Raw genomic sequence first — 696 nt, 5'->3', positions numbered from 1 at the left:
TTTCTCTACAAATGAGAACCTCCCCCGCTCACGCCCATCGCGTTTCGATCATGCCGCCCCACATGCGTTAATTCCGATTTTGTGCGCATGGCATGTCGGGTGCGATCATACCATCACTAATGCACCGAATACCATCAGAACTCCGCAGTTAAGTGTGCTTGGGCGAGAGTAGTACTAAGTTGGGTGACCACTTGGATACCATCAGAACTCCGCAGTTAAGTGTGCTTGGGCGAGAGTAGTACTAAGTTGGGTGACCACTTGGGAAGTCCTCGTGTTGCACCCCTGTTTGTGCTTGGGCGAGAGTAGTACTAAGTTGGGTGACCACTTGGGAAGTCCTCGTGTTGCACCCCTGTTTTTCTTTCAATTTCTCCCAGTTCTTTTCTTCCTTTCTCTACAAATGATGTTTTTCTTTCAATTTCTCCCAGTTCTTTTCTTCCTTTCTCTACAAATGAGAACCTCCCCCGCTCACGCCCATCGCGTTTCGATCATGCCGCCCCGCATGCGTTAAATCCGATTTTGTGCGCATGGCATGTCGGGTGCGATCATACCAGCACTAATGCACCGGATCTCATCAGAACTCCGAAGTTAAGCGTGCTTGGGCGAGAGTAGTACTAAGTTGGGTGACCACTTGGGAAGTCCTCGTGTTGCACCCCTTTTTTTCTTTCAATTTCTCCCAGTTCTTTTCTTCCTTTCTCT

At 49.0% G+C, this 696-nt stretch overlaps 1 non-coding gene across 1 annotated transcript; it reads left to right on the top strand.

Annotated features, from left to right (window-relative positions):
- The first annotated feature begins 534 nt into the window (after positions 1 to 534).
- LOC111476281 lies at positions 535 to 653 on the top strand. Its single transcript, XR_002717020.1, has one exon. It is a non-coding gene; the product is annotated as a 5S ribosomal RNA (ribosomal RNA).
- Positions 654 to 696: the final 43 nt, after the last annotated feature.

This window comes from Cucurbita maxima, unplaced genomic scaffold, assembly GCF_002738345.1.
Source record: "Cucurbita maxima cultivar Rimu unplaced genomic scaffold, Cmax_1.0 Cma_Scf07166, whole genome shotgun sequence".
Taxonomy (NCBI): domain Eukaryota; kingdom Viridiplantae; phylum Streptophyta; class Magnoliopsida; order Cucurbitales; family Cucurbitaceae; genus Cucurbita; species Cucurbita maxima.
This window is presented reverse-complemented; position numbering and strand designations above follow the sequence as displayed.